This window comes from Triticum urartu, chromosome 5A, assembly GCF_056163025.1.
Source record: "Triticum urartu cultivar PI428250 chromosome 5A, HENAU_Tu73, whole genome shotgun sequence".
Taxonomy (NCBI): Eukaryota; Viridiplantae; Streptophyta; class Magnoliopsida; order Poales; family Poaceae; genus Triticum; species Triticum urartu.
The window spans coordinates 615,890,759-615,907,012 of NC_141877.1; the positions used below are offsets into that span (position 1 = coordinate 615,890,759).

At 44.8% G+C, this 16,254-nt stretch overlaps 1 pseudogene; it reads left to right on the forward strand.

Annotated features, from left to right (window-relative positions):
• Positions 1-5,225: 5,225 nt before the first annotated feature.
• Positions 5,226-6,708, forward strand: LOC147973382 (uncharacterized; annotated as a pseudogene).
• Positions 6,709-16,254: the final 9,546 nt, after the last annotated feature.

Consider the following 16,254-nt stretch of genomic DNA (forward strand, 5'->3'; position numbering starts at 1 on the left):
GATAAGATAGGTTTCAGTCCTATGAAAACTACTATGGAGGTAAAGAGAGTTAACTTGAAGACCGATCATGGTTATACTTTCCACGCAAAATTATACAACGCAGACACCTACACCTATTTTGAATACAAAACTTGGCAAGCACTATGCAAGACTTATGCATTTGAGCCTGATATGATTATCACCTTTGATATTCGTCCCGAAGATGATATTGAAGGTAATATCGACATCTGGGTCGATGTGCAGACGCCTCCAGTTATACCATTATGTGAGTTTCTCAACCATATTTATGTCTTCGATATTGTTTATTCAAAAATAGTTGACAGCTAATTTCTATTGACAGCTTATTTCCATTCAAGCAAACATGTCCGGCGCTTGGTAGATATGACCATCCACTGTCCCGGGGCTGAACTAAACTGCGAGGAGATAGGTCATTATGTTTCATGGCTTGAGGATCTTCATACTGTCAAGACAAATTATTTTCCTGGACTTAAAAATCTTAGTACTCAAAACATGCAACCAATAGTGTTCGTACTGAACTACGGTAACATCTATTTAGGAAAAAAGTAAGATTTTTATTATTTGTCCTCAGTGCATCTTTTGCATACATTATTTTTTAAGCTAAACTTCAGTGCTAAGTATGTTACTATACGATGTTCTTCAATAGGGACTCCCGATGAATGTTGTGCCTCATTGGATCGAGACTAAAGGTCGCATGAGAATTGTTAGCTTACGGCCAAGATTTCCTACAATGCACTTTAGTGCATTCAGGATTTATAATAGCGAAGAATGCTTAATAGTGAAAGACTGGAGCAAAATTATGAACGATCGCAGAGAAGTACTAGGGGGCAGCAATCAGAAGCGCAGCCCACGATTAGGAGATACAGGTTCATCTGCATGCTCCAACTTGATGAAGCAGGAGTGGTACACAGGTTTTATGTTATTTTAGCTGAGAGCGGGCAGCAAGAGTGATTAGCTAGCTAGAAATGAGTTATGATGATTAAATATCTAGTGTTGTTGGTAATGACTGTGATGATTATTGTTAGGTAGTGTTGGTGGTGATTAGATAGCTACCGCAGCTAGTGATGGTGGTGATTAGCTAGCTAGAATAAGTTTGAAGATGATGATGTGTGCTACACTATGACTATGATGATTAAATAGCTACTGTTGGTGGTAATGACTATGATGATGATTAAATAGTTTGTGTTGGCGGATTAGATTCAAGTGGAGGCAACATGTGGTGCACATCGAAAGTACTACTAGTCCAAACTAGATCAAGTTTGGATTAGTAGTATACTTTTGACATGCACCACATGTTGCCTCCACTTGAACCTAATCCACCTTCATTTGACACACTGTTATGGACATATTGATATAACAACCTCATAATTGATATTGTACCAAAATTTGTATAACGGCGTATAAATACACTAAAAATTAAAAAATGAGAAAAAGAATACTAGTAGCGATGGAGAGTAAACACACTACAACTAGCTATATTAGCAGTAGCGATGGAGTGAACAAACGCTGCTGCTATATGTCTTAGCAGCAGCGCGCGTAGCACGCGCTACTGCTAAGGAATAGCTATAGCGCCTTATCAGTAGCGCGTCCTCCCGCGCTACTGCTAGAGTTTTCCCTAGTAGTGCAAGGTAGTTAGCTAAGTTATTAAACCGATCATCATTGCAAGTTTATCTGTGGGAGAGGCCTAGCGTAAGGTAGCCATGAAACAGTCGGTCGGGAAAAGGCTTTCCCATATGGACTTTCCCCAACAGACAAGGTTGGTCGGGTATAGCCTTTCCCGACCGACTGTCGGTCGGTGGACGTTGTTTTCCCGACCAACCTGTCTATTGGGGATGCGGTGTTGTGGTGTAGTGTCTCTGCTAGCATGCAGTCCTTTACTTGGAATCTTATGCACTTATGATTGTAACAATTAGCAAGCATCCCCAACTACTAACAAGTTCATTAAGGTAAACCCAAACGCAACACTAAGACATATTGGCCCCCCTTCAATCATGTATGTATCAATTTCCATGGTCCAGTGAGGTTTCAGTCACTCTTGGCCCCATATGCAAAGTCCTATCAACATTCAACTAACCCTATAGTGTAATCCACACATGCACTCATATGATGGAATCCAATGGACGGTAACATAAACACAAGCAACTTAAACCAATCATATCAGCAATTAACCCATAGGGCAAATAATCTACTCAGACACAAAGAAGACGCAAAAATCATCATCTTGATAATCCATAGCATCCAACACCATGTTAAAGTAGGGGATTACAACACATTGGAGGAAAGTGCACCATTAAAAAGAGGTTAGGAAGGTGATGGAAATATCGGTGAAGACATCAACATTGATGAAGGTGATCGGCACGATGGTAGTTCCACCGGTAGCAGCCCGATGCCACTGGAGAGAAAAGGAGAGAGGTTCCCCCTCCAGCTTCCTCCTCCGTGGCCTCCCCCCTAGGTGGGATGAGGTTCTACCCCTCGTCCACCATGGCTCCAGGAGGCGAGAGCCCTCCGAGATTGGATCTCTTCTCCCTATGTTTCTTTGTTTTTTGCTAGTGTTTTCTCGCCGATCACTGTTTAATGAACTTGATGACTTGTTGCCAATTGGCACAGAGACAAACTGCATCTTGCGAGTTAAGCAAGCTATATGAAATATAAAATGTAAGTCAAGTGAACTCTTTGAATACGAAATTTGCTCTATTTTGCGATGTTTCAATTGTGTCATGTATAACCCTTTTTCGTCGCGAAAAATACACACGTGACGTTTCCTGGCTGTCACTCCCACCACCCGAAGCGTCGTCATGAAAAATAAAAATTTGATGGTACCACTTTTAACGTCATGCAAGATCGCATTGTAGGTGACGAACCAAATAACGTTACAGATCGCCGTTTTTGGTGACAACCCACAATGTCACCTATGATAGCCCAATCTTTCGTGTAAGATCATTTTGGCGACGATAATCCGTCATTGGTGATAAGTCTGGGAGGGGCTGGCCGGTCAAAGATTCACACACAAAGGGCCAGGATTTTCAGACGTGCCTTCTTCCATGTGAGTCCGCCGTGGGTTTTATCGCCGATAGTCTGGTGAGTAATAAATCGGCGTCAGTTTTGACCGATCAACATTGCTAACATATGGGCGCAGAAGATACTGACGTGGTTGCTTACATGTGGGGCCAACATTCTATTTCTGTGATGATGATTCTGACATGTGGGCCCATTAATTGTTGTGCTGACGTGGATGGCAGTGATGGCGTCCATAATCGTGGTCATGGTGTGGAGGCATGGTCAATTTGTTTTATGTATTGAAAATGGCGAGCATATTTGATACAAAACTGATGTTATTTTCAAGATTTTTAATATGAATTTGTGCAAAATTTGAAATGTAATGTAAATTCGGCCAGGTGATTACATCACAAACATAACAATTGTCTCCCAGACTGAGATTTTACAATAGGCAACCATACCACAGAGTCACAAAAAATTAGACACTTGGCCATAGTTCCATCACCTTCAAACAATGCACCAGTATAATGGCGGTGTTTTTCAGCTAGGCCAATGAATTATTGTGATAGAATCCTGGTGATGTAGCATAGAGATCCCTCAAGATCTCCAACAGTCTTCTCAAAAGCAAAAAATTTCTCTTTGTTTCTTTTGTGGACGACATCATAGTCTTTGCCTAAAATTTTAAGTGTAGTCTTGATAGACTGAATCTGTTGATGAAGCGCAGCCATGGAAATATTCAGACCGTCAATTTCATCCAGAATGTGAGGCAGAGTCTCTTGAGAACTTCACGTACTAACTGCATGTATACAAGTGCATTCTTCACACATTTTAGTTCACAAGACATAGTTGTAAAATAAAATATACCATAGTTGTAGACTTTCGGTCCTCAACAGATGATGCAACCTCAGTAGCAACAACTCCAGTTTTTGAGCTATCGACACTGTCTGTATCTTTAGCTTTGTCATCTGAAGAGATACTCCATTAACCTGCGAAACTGCATTCGTCCCACATGCGAATACCCATACTTTAGAATGCACACGCTCTAAATCGCCACGTTCTATGCCTTTTTCATGCAATCTTTGCAAAATTAGAGCTAAATTTTGGATCAACAAATATACAACCTTCTGCATGCAGTACAATAACAAATAGGTACATTTCCTTTATTAATGTAAATAGAAATTTTTGTTAATCGGGAATCAGTGTATAAACATAATTGCAAATGAGCATGAGAACTGAAGTAAATTAGTGCATCTCTGGCCAATCTCTTGATATGTAGGGCACTTATATGAACCCTTATTACTTATACAGACAAATATTTCAACATTCATAGCTTAGTTTAGTTCACACATGGATATAGATATTATAATTTAGTTCAAACTACATTGCAAACATGGTACAGATATCATAATTTAGTTCAAACTATTAGCAACCCACAACTACCAATCTAAGGTTTTGGACAAAGATAGAATACAAGAGAGGAACTAGGGTTTGAGATGAGATGGTGTTGGTGAAGATGTTGATGGAGATGAGTTCTCCCATAATGACAGGATTGTTGGTGATGTCGATGGCTTCGATTTCCCCCTCCCGGAGGGAAGAATCCCCGGTGAAAATGCTCCGCCCAAGAGTAAAAAGTGCTCCTACCCAGGTTCTGCCTCGAGACGGCGGCGCTTCATCCCAAAAGTCTTCTTTTATTTTTTTTCTAGGATAATTGGCCTCGTATAGCAGAAGGAGGGCACCGAAGGGCATCTGTGGCGCCACAAGGCATCAGGTTGTGCCCTGGGGATGGGCACGCCCTGTTGTCTCGTGGACAGTAGGTGGGCCCCTCTGGTAAATCTTTGTTCCAATATTATATATATATATATATTTCGTCACCCAGGGTGAGGAATTCTTAGAGCATCTCCAGCCGCGCCCCCAACAGGCCCTCCCCAGGCGTTTTTGCCGCGCCGGCGCCGAAAAAATGGCCCAGCTGCCCCCTCAGAAGCCCGTTCTTCGCCGGCTCGGGCCGAGACTGGTGCCGGCGGACCCAGGCAGAACCCGGCGCCCTGGGGGCGCCTGGGGCGCCGGCACAAGCGAAAAGGGCGCGTGGGTCTGCCCATTCGGTGAGTCCAGCGCCTATTTCCTCCGTTTCTTCCCGCTTTTCCCCCACTTCCCTCCCATTTTCTCCTTTCCTCCTGCCAATCTCCTTCCCGCTTGCCTCCCAGCCGTCCGCCATGCCACCGAAGAAGTACGTCGCCCCCCGCGCGGCGGCAACCGTGACCGCCTCCGTCGCCCAGCCGAAGCAGAGGAAGTCAAGGGCGCCGCCGTCGAAGCCACCGGGCATGACAAACGCCGAGTGAAGGGCGGAAGTTTAGGGACGGGAGGCTGTCACCACTGACCGATGCAACAGGGCCATCGCCAAGAAGGTCTGCGACAATGCGGCGCGCGCGGCTGCGGCTGCCGCTTCGGCAGACCAAGCCGAGGCCGAGGCGACTCGCGCGGGGATGATGAATCCACCGGGTAGCCACGCCCAGTACGCTCCCTGGGGCCAGCAAAGCGTCGGCTCTCCGTCGCCGTAGCCATGGGGATCACCCTCGCCGAGCTACGCCGACGGGGACGCGCACGGTGGGTTCAACCCAAACATCACCTTTCCCCATGGACACCTGGCCCAGCGCACGCCCTCGCCCGCCTTCACCGGCGTGCAGTACCCTCCATACAACTACTCGGCGCCCGCCTACGCGTCCTCCCCGACGCCCCATCTACGCCGTTGCGCGATTCCCTTCTCGCACCTCGGCGACACCGACGAGACCGAGGGCGACATGGATGACATCATCGCGGCAGGTTCGGCCGCGGCCGCCGCGTCTCCCGGGTTTGTCACCCAGGACGAGATAGTGGATCTCAGCGGCGGCATGGACGGCGAGCTCAGCTACGTCTACGGCGAGGACGAGCAGAAGGAGTAGGAGCAGGAGGAGGAGGACGACGACGAGGAGGAGGAGGAGCCGGCACCTGTTCCGGCGAAGGGGCGCAAGAAGAAGAAGCAGGCGGCCAGGTCAGGCGAGCCGCGCATCAAGTGGGCGTCCAAGGAGGAGGAATGCCTCGCCGAAGCATGGAAAGTCGTCTGCCTTGACCCGACCACCGGCACGAACCAGAGCATCGAGACGTACTGGGAACGCATTGAGGCCGAGTTCGACGAGCGCAAGCTCGTCGACCCCTACTTCAAAGGCGTTTACATGTAGCGCGGCTCGAAGGCGATGGCGAACCATTAGGGGCGTATCCAGGGGGCGTGCAACAAATGGCTTGGGGTCGTCGAGGAGGTCGCGGCTCGCCCGGAGAGCGGCGCCGGCGTTGAGGATCAGGTATGCCACGCCGGTCTCCCGCCTCTCTTCGCCGTGTACGCCTGCCAACTGTTTGTTCCTCCACGCAGTTGCTGCGCATGTTCGCCCTGTACCGGCAGAGAAACAACGACGCCGAATTCAAGTACCTCCATGTTTACAAGCGCATTGACAAGTGCGAGAAGTGGGCGGAAGTCCGGCGCACCCTCGACAAGGCCAAGGAGACCTACAAGCCGGACGCGCCGACTCCTGGCGCATCGGAAGGGCGGCCGGACGGCAACAAAGGTGCCAAGAAGGGGAAACACGCCGACGCGGCTACCGCTCGAGTGTACGAGTCCATCGAGCACTGCCTCGCCGACGTGGAGGCCCGGGCCATCCTTCGTGAAGAGAAGACCGACGCACGGTGGTCGGCGTTGATGTCGAGCAGCGCCGTCAAGCTCGACCTGCTCCGGACCAACGTCGCCGCGAAGAAGAGAAACACCGACCTGGCTGCTGGGCAGGGCGGACATGCTCCAGAGCACTGACGAGGCGGTCAAGGCGTGGTACTTGGCAGAGCGCGGCCTCATCCTGAACCAGCTTCCCTCGACACCGCTGCCGACGCCGACGCCAAGCCCGTGTGATGACGCCTCCACGATGCCCAGTAGCACCGATGACGTGCCGAGACCGCCCAGCGCAGAAGCAGCTCCGACACCGCCAAGCTTGTGCACGCCAACTCCGCCGACACCTGGGGCAGAGCCCGCCGAGTGATGCGAACGCGAACTTCTGCCGCTCTATCTTTTGTACGCCTGTCCGATCGCCGAACTGTGACTTGCGATCGCCGAACTTGTGTGACGTCTTTTGTGAGCAGGAACGACCAAGTTCGAATTTTCCGCGTCCTGAGGACGTGACTGGGAGCTAGGTCACTCTCAGAGGCCGAACTAGCGCCGATTCGCCCCCAGACCGCTCTTTTTTAACGCCCTAAAGGGCCGAACGGCTGGAGATGCTCTTATTCCTCACCCAGCCCATCTCTCACGGCTACACCTCCAAAATCGTAAGAAACGGAAGGACCGGAGGTAATATTACAGCCTAAACAAGGAACACGTCTCTGTTCCGTAAAGCAAAGGGAATCAGTATAATATTACCTCATGCATGCGAATAATTTACATCGTGCACGTAAGCAAACTATATGGCGCATCAAAGTGGCAGCGTAGAAATCAAACGATGCTGTCGTAATCTCAGAGTGAATAACGGAGGCTTTCGTGACTTACAGTGACGTGTTCCTTTATTAGTACCCCACTTGATTAGGGTGCAATGCATTTATCTTATGACTTATTTTGTCGATAAAATCATGCTTATCAAATTTCCCTGTAGAGGTACTAGTTGTAGTTTCTTCTTGTAATTAATGTGTGTGTGTTTTCAGAATATTATGCTAGTCTGGTCAATAACTAAGATGTTAAGTGTGTATCCGAGAAAACTGATGTTGACTTCTTGGTTCTGGATTCCTTCTCTGCATTTGACTCCAATATATTGCACAACAATTGTCTACTAGATTATCTTGACGTGTGTTTCACCTCATTAGCTCTAGATCACACACAAAAAGATTTCCTGGGTATTGTTGCAAGACATGAGAATTACTGGAATGGTTCATTACACCACGGCAGAACTACTCACAAAGCACTTGGATTTCCTGACAAAATTAACTAGGTTTTTTTACAATGAACAAAGGCGATGTGATTTCATCACACATAAATAGAAAAAATCAGTATGCTGCTTGACAAAGTAGCATTTAAAGAAAATCAATATCTGTAGAGAAAACTATCTTTCTGTAGTAGAACAATCTCCTGTCAATCTTGAGATGGGCACGCGAATCAACCTGTGGTTGAGTTGGTTAGGTGGACAGTGGTATCCCCAACCCACCAGGGTGGAGACGTTTCCGTCCACGACGAGGCGCCTACGGTGACTTCGTAAATCTCAAGATGATATGCCGGCTCATTCTCTCGGAGGTGCTCATAGGGGTAGGGTGTGCGTGTGTGCGTTCATAGGGGTGAGTGTATGCGCGTGTATATGAGCGCTTGTGTCTGTACTGATGCTCAAAAAAAAATCTTGAGATGGGCACTGGTCTTCTTTTGGCCAAACTCAAACATTTGCATTTCAAATACTAAGAGGTTGCAAATTCCCCATCTAGATGAACCTACAATTTCTACAAAGCTGTACTTCCATTTAGCCTTTGCGCCATCCTCATCCGAATGACCCTAATGTTTCTGTAACGATTACTGAAAAAGTTCTAGTGCTTGGAAAATTGTTACATGTAGCAATATCATTGCAGCTCCTCGCTAGATGCAAAATGTAACCAAAGAAAACTGTAAGCTGAAAAGATGAACATTAGTTTCAAAGGTACTCTCCATAATCCAGCAGCCACATATTAGAAGGAACTACATAAAAATGACAAGGAACTAAAAGAGACTTGTCCATGGCAGTGCTAAAAGAGCCCCAAGGAAGAATAAATTTATCATATTCGAAAACATAGCTCCGAAAGCTAAAAGAATGGGTCAAAGATGAGCAAAACCAACGAGTGCGGCGAATCTGCACCCGGGCTCAGCTGCACCCGCGCTCACGGAAAAAATCAAAAAGAATACTAGAAAAATTCAAAAAAATTCAAAAAAAATTGTGTGGTAGATAATTTGATGCATGAGGTTCGCTCCAAATTTCAACTCATTTGAACATTTGAATAGCTCTGGGCAAAAAAGACAAAATCGAGGTCTGTAAAACAGTTTACTGTTCAGGAACTGTTTTGACCCGATTTGTCTTTTTTGCCCAGAATTGCTCAGATGTCCAAATGAGATAAAATTTGGAGCGGACCTCGCGCATCAAAAGATCTACCACACAAATTGTTTTTTGAATTTGTCTAGTATTTGTTTTGAATTTTTTTCTGAGCGGGTGCAGCTGAGCCCGTGCTCAGATGCAGATTTTCGAAAACCAACACTTAATAGTATATAAGAATCTGAAGCAAAGCCCAAGAGAAATTTTATTTGTTGCAAAAAAAGTAAATATTAAATCTGCAAGCTACAATATAAAGTAGAAATTGGAAAATTAGGAAGCTACAATATAAGCAAACCTTTCTATGATAGTGGAAACCACCTGAAGAAACTAGAGAAACCTATTCATACGGTGTTGCCGTACACCATATTTTTATGTGTGGAAGAAGCCAAGATGGTATTAGAATGTTCGGAATTCAGACCAGCATTTTTCAATTTACCCCTGACTGTAAAAGCTTGTTATACTTACAGAGATAAACATTTGTACACATTTTTGCACGTTTAAGTTTATGTTTGTCAGCACTTGAACAAGGATTGAATTACTGGAAGAAAATCTTGGTATACAGAAACTATAGGTTTCTCGAAAGTTGGCGCTGTCAAATTTTACTGTGATATTTTCTTTCATCAAGTATTGGTGCTTGGGTAGCAGACAAGATAAAAAAATCAAGAGATATGTGCAGGATTTCGACTATATACGAAAGATTAAGCCATTGTTGCTACGGCCAGCATAATCTATCCTAAGATGTACAGAAATAATACGGAGAAGAATGCAGTGAGCAAATGCACATCTGTCTTTGAGTTCCTTACTGATTGCAAAGAAAATACAGATACGAAAAATGAAGTGGCAGCTAATTTGCATTACTAATTGATGAAACAATGTATGTGCACTGAAAACAAGTCAAATTGGACGCCTGTTCAAAGACAGAAAAATAAAATTCGACATCTGCTCGGCACCGCTGTGATTTACCCTCTAAAATTATTCAACAAAGTAGGCTAGTTATGCTAATGGCAATCTGCTTCTTCACGGGTTGGCTTGTATTCAATTAGCATGTTCAACAACTTCTTCATGGGTCGTTGAAGAGATTTGGATTAAACTCACTAGCACATAGTGGAGCAAGCAGCATGAATCGCTTGCGGTTGAAGCAGCGCAGTGACGACCTGACACCGTTCCTGTGGCCAGCAGACTATCACAAGTCGATTTGCCCAAAATTGAGGCCACACCCTGCACACCTTGCCGACATTGCTGCCGAGCACCATGTCGTCACAACCCCACCGTGGTCAGCCGCCGCTCCCCAATCCGCCCAGCCTTTCTTCCGACCACCATGACATTGCGCCCACCCGCTGGTCACTTAGATGTCGGCCACCACCCCCAAGCTAGTCGCCGTCGAAAACCGCATGCCACCATGATTTTTTTAGGGAATCGGCCACCACGATTAGAATAGGAAATGACGAGCTGGAGAAAGGGGGATATAGCTACCATGAACAGAAAGTTTTCTTTTTTGCAAATGTAAACTTACGTCGGCACTAAAAGATTTCACCTCACGCGTGGAGAGGCATAACACATTGATTGGATTAGATCCAAGAGAAATCTGACACGGTTGATCGACCAGGGTGCGTTATTACTTATTAATAAAGTTACTATATATATAGTGTTACTATTCATCATTCGGGGTGCAGAATAAGTATTTCTTCATCCGAGGTAATCTTACGATCATTTCATAATTAAATTACGTTTAGAATTCAAATAGTTACATTTCTATTGATTCACTACGTAAAATTTGACATAAAAATAAAAATATAGGTCATAAGACAAGAAAATTTGTAGTTTATGTGTATTTTAGACTATGTTTTTACGTTTATAATTTTACATAACATAAAATATTTTTTACGGCGATTATATATTTTTTACTGTCTCTTTTTACGTCGGAAATAAGACAAAACTTACGAAACGTAAAATTACGGTGCATTGATGGTAAAATAGAGGAGGGTGAAGAATAACTATTCCTCAATCAGGATGACGAATAGCATGACCCGGTCGCGCTATTCGTCACCCTGGGTGAGGAATAAGAATTCCTCACCCCAGCCAGCCAGTGCACCGCGCAAACAGTCCGCACGCTTCCACATCCATGGAGCACCGATGTAATAATCTTTGCATGCAACGTAATCTTACGGTGTGGAAGCGACGGACATGAGAGACATGCACGCACCCATCATGCATACCGTAAATTTATGGCCAAAGATTAGGTAAATTACCACTGTGTAGTACATTGGCTCTACTGCATGGATGAGCTGTACTGCATCGACTTTTGTTTGGCTGACACATCGATCAAACTTTTTAACGTGCCCTACTGCAGATGTCTCTCTATAATCAGTCTTTTTTTTTGGAAAATGGAATCTTGCAGTCATTTCTTAGCTATTACTCCTTCCGTCCCATAATATAAGAACGTTTTTGACACCACTTTAGCAGCCTAGGAAATTTAGGAGACGTAAACAAGAGTATATCAACGAATGGTCCACCAATTGAATGCAATGTCAGTGTAGGAGTTAAATCGTGAAACGGTTGCCAAATATATTAAATTACACAGCATATTCCAAACTATTTTGTTACATTATTTCCAAACGATCCTGAAGGCCATCTCGTCAGCCTCCTCGGTGGCTGACTAGCTCATACTGATCTCAAGATTCTACCTTACCAGAGGATCAAGGATAAAGTAAATAGTTGAGTTAGAATGAGTACTGTAGAAACATTCATCTCACAGAGTCTCAATTCCAAGGACAACCATAGTCTTCACCCTCCTACGTTTATCACAAGATAAATTTCTTCACTAAAACATAATTAATGGAGGCAATATCTCAGGAAAATCCCATATGCACGCGTGATAATTTATAATATGGATTCTATTAACCATCGAGTTCTTCATTTTCGACGATGGCAGCAGATGCTCGACCAAGCACACATAGTCCCGTTCTACACCTCGCCTTGGTCACTGCTTGTAGATTTTGATTGGAGACTCTGCTACATGCCCAAAATACTGAAGTCACTTTTCATGATTTATAAAAGGTAACACCGAAGACCGATTGCTTACATGAAACGCATGCCCGTACTTGAAGAACCTTAGTTTCCAGTCTGAACCCTTCTGTTCAACACGACATCATGTTGTCAATACACTGGGAGAAACAGCTTATATGATATTGAAAGAAACAAATTAAGATGAAATAATTAAACAAGTTATACAGGAAAAAAAATGCTACAGTTTTACTTTTTTTTCCTTAGTATAGTTGGGACGTTTGGGGACAACGTGAATGTTCAATATAAAAATTCAAATGGACAGAGAAGATGAGATTCAGCTTGTAAGAAGCAGGGAGTACTGTCATCCACAAAAAAAATGCAACATCAAAAATAATAACAGCTCGATGTTCCAAGCAAGCAACTTCGGAAGACCACAAAAAACAGAAGTGCTGGCAGCATATATTCTTATAGATAGGCGGATGGCCATATTAACTGATTGTGGGAACTCTCATGTCGTGCAAATGGTAGGCATAGGTACACACACCCAGTTTCTAGGACACACTTCTACCTAAAAACGTAAAGTTGAAGGAGGGAGCTTCCCACTTTAACCACTTTTCCTTTTCATATTTACTGATTTTTAGGCAACCATGCAACTATTTCTGAATACAAGGCCTGGAAGATTATGATACATTTTCTGGTTGACATTAATTGCACCCGACAATTATTAAGTTTTTATTGACAAGCAGATGTTTATTTCATTCATGTACTAGTAACAATCATGAAGAAAACCACGCATTACTACTACATAGTGAAGGTCCTTTCCACACCCGTGGAGATAACTTTTGCTTGAACCGCTACAGTACATATGTGAATAGGTTGTGCCAGTAAGCTTCAACAAATACGCATTATTATTAGATAGGTAAGGTCCACTTCCCAATTTTACGATCACGTAACATAACACAACATAGGAATCGAGAGAAGGAGAATCTGGGAGAGATGGAAATCACTGGCGGTCGTATATGGACAGAGCTAGGTACCTGGGCGCCGTACAGCTCAAAACAAGCATTATGCCTGTAGCATAGATATGTCCAAAACAGACAAATTTGGGGCCGAGATCAGAATCAGAAGCACAATGATTCACATCTAAATATGGGCACTTAATATATAAAAATTCAGATAACTAAATTCCGTACTAAAAGTATGTACTCGCCATGGGAAAATAAATTGCCACACACCTATGTAAATCGATGGAGAGGGCCTCCGTCGGTGAAGACAAGGTTGCCGACCTTCGTGGTGGGAGGAGATACAGACCGCATCAAGAAGCATGCCAACGGACACCGTAACCTGAGGCCGAGGAACACCGACGACGCTACAAGACTGCTCTGCCCTGCTGCCAACCCACCGTAGTGCAAAAATTAGGGGTGGTCCTAAGAAAAAACATATACTAAAATCCTAGAAAAGTTAACTCATATCAATTCCTCATAGGTGCATTTATTGAATCATCCAGCCTAAACTGCAAACCCATCTAACAAATGTTTTTAATTAATTCTGAATCATGTAAAAAGTTGAATGATTTCCCCTAGGCCTAGCGGACTGAAACAAAACTGCAAATGTTCATGAGCCAGAAAACATCAAACTTGAACACTTTAAACACCAAACCAAATATTATCTCTACATCACCTTAGTACTAGCTGACAAAATCTTACCATTACGTAGCAGTTGATGCTTCTAATCATATAGCACAAAAAATCTACACAAGCGCTGCTCCATCACAGCATGGACGGATGGACTGGAACAGGCAGCAGATAGAAAATTCCCAGTCTAAAAAGACATTCGCCCAAACTACCTGGAGATAGAAACCAAACAATAATCAGAGAGTTTTCCTTAGAAAAAATAATTAGTGTTAAACGAACAAATGCAAACACGTACAAGCATATACAGTAAAATTCGGATTATCTCTTCGGGCGTACAGTCTTGTGATCTCTCCGACGGGCAATTCGGGAAGAACACGGCACAACAAAACGAAGTGAAAATTGACTGAAACTAAAAGGATTAGGATCGGGGCTGCTCACCTCCATTCGTGCGATTCTCACCTGCACACATCCAACCAAATCAAAGCCAAACCCGGCGAGAATGTTGTCGCTGCGAGCAAGGGAAGCTGACAAGCCACGGCCACCCACGACAGCGCCGCCGTCCGCCTCCAAAAACTACAGCACCGCTCACCACGTAGCCCGCCTGCCCGTCGGCCACCGCACCAGGCGCCGCTCACCACGCAGCCCGCCTGCCCGTCGGCCACCGCACCAGGCGCCGCTCACCACGGAAGTATTCGCCGTCGAATCTTGAACGGCTCGCATCGCGTGAACAGGGAGGTGGGCTGGCTAGTCCCACGATCAGCTAACCGCATCGTTTCTCCTGGAGAGGTCGCGTATGTTTCCTAAAAAAAGTATTGTAAAATGACGTGGCAAGCGCAAATGTAAAATTACCTGTCGGAGGGGTGAAAAATTACGGTCGCGCAAGGGGAAAAGGTTTGACAGTGACGGAAAAGCGATCTGACCAATAATGTTACGACTTGCTCGGTCGAATGACTGGGATGAGAAATAAATTATTCTTCACCCTGGGTTATTAATAGAGTTTCTATATGGGAATGTCTAGGGCACATCTAGATGTGTCCTACTTATTGCACATCTAAGTGAGTGAATCAAGTATGAAGAGGAAAAGAAAAAAGAAAAAGAAAATATCCACACAAATCTCAAGGTAAGATCAATGATATAGGACTTAAATGTGCAATACTTATGGCACATCTAGATATGCTTTAGCAAAACTGTTTCTATATATATATGGCCAAATGATCATCATCTGCACAATCACAAAAAGATGAAGTACATGCACCCCTAATTGATGCCCCGGATCATGATTTGAGTTGAAAATATCAAGACCAAGAATCATGGCATGATGGCAACAACAACAACAATAACAAAGCCTTTAGTCCCAAACAAGTTGGGTTAGGCTAGAGGTGAAACCCATAAGATCTCGCAACCAACTCATGGCTCTGCCACATGGATAGCAAGCTTCCACGCACCCCTGTCCATAGCTAGCTCTTTGGTGATACTCCAATCCTTCAGGTCTCTCTTAACGGACTCCTCTCATGTCAAATTCGGTCTACCCCGCTCTCTCTTGACATTCTCCGCACGCTTTAGCCGTCCACTATGCACCGGAGCTTCTAGAGGCCTGCGTTGAATATGCCCAAACCATCTCAGACGATGTTGGACAAGCTTCTCTTCAATTGGTGCTACCCCAACTCTATCTCGTATATCATCATTCCGGATTCGATCCTTCCTCGTGTGGCCACACATCGATCTCAACATACGCATCTCCGCCACACCTTACTGTTGAACATGTCGCCTTTTAGTCAGCCAACACTCAGCGCCATACAACATTGCGGGTCGAACCGCCGTCCTGTAGAACTTGCCTTTTAGCTTTTGTGGCACTCCCTTGTCACAGAGAATGCCAGAAGCTTGACGCCACTTCCTCCATCCGGCTTTGATTCGATGGTTCACATCTTCATCAATACCCCCGTCCTCCTGCAGCATTGACCCCAAATACCGAAAGGTGTCCTTCTGAGGTACCACCTGGCCATCAAGGCTAACCTCCTCCTCACACCTAGTAGTACTGAAACCGCACATCATGTACTCGGTTTTAGTTCTACTAAGCCTAAACCCTTTCGATTCCAAGGTTTGTCTCCATAACTCTAACTTTCTATTTACCCCCGTCCGACTATCGTGAACTAGCACCACGCCATCCGCAAAGAGCATACACCATGAGATATCTCCTTGTATATCCCTTGTGACCTCATCCATCACCAATGCAAAAAGATAAGGGCTCAAAGTTGACCCCTGATGCAGTCCTATCTTAATCGGGAAGTCATCAGTGTCGACATCACTTGTTCGAACACTTGTCACAACATTATCGTACATGTCCTTGATGAGGGTAATGTACTTTGCTGGGACTTTGTGTTTCTCCAAGGCCCACCACATGACATTCCGCGATATCTTATCATAGGCCTTCTCCAAGTCAATGAACACCATATGCAAGTCCTTCTTTTGCTCCCTATATCTCTCCATAAGTT